Source organism: Myotis brandtii, unplaced genomic scaffold (genome assembly GCF_000412655.1).
Source record: "Myotis brandtii unplaced genomic scaffold, ASM41265v1 scaffold889, whole genome shotgun sequence".
In the NCBI taxonomy this organism is placed as follows: domain Eukaryota; kingdom Metazoa; phylum Chordata; class Mammalia; order Chiroptera; family Vespertilionidae; genus Myotis; species Myotis brandtii.
The window spans coordinates 616,197-616,767 of NW_005371640.1; positions in this window are offsets into that span (position 1 = coordinate 616,197).

Consider the following 571-nt stretch of genomic DNA (forward strand, 5'->3'; position numbering starts at 1 on the left):
TCATTGATGTATCTATCTCTCTCTCCCTCTCCCTTCCTCTCTGAAATCAATAAAAATGTATTTTAAAAAAAGAAGTTTCAAAAATGGTACAGAGAGGCCCCTTTTACCCATCACAGAGCTTCCCTCAACAATAATGTTTGCATAACTATTGTACTTATACCTTTGTAAAATTGCTTATGGGTACATTGGTACAGAAATTTCTTTTTTTAAAATTTAAATTCTATATTGTTGAAAGTATTACATATGTCTCCTTCCCCCTATTGACCTCTCCTCAGTCACTCCCACCCCCCAGCACATGCCCTTACCACCCTAATGTCTGTGTCCATTGGTTATGCTCATATGCATGCATACAAGTCCTTTGGTTGATATATTACCCCCTCCACAAATGAATGATATCATGTGATACTTATCCTTCTCTGACTGGCTTATTTCGCTTAGCATAATGCTCTTCAGTTCTATCCACGCTGTTGCAAATGGTAAGAGTTCTTTCTTTTTGTACAGCAGCATAGTATTCCATTGTGTAGATGTACCACAGCTTTTTTTTAAAAAAAAATATATATTTTATTGATTT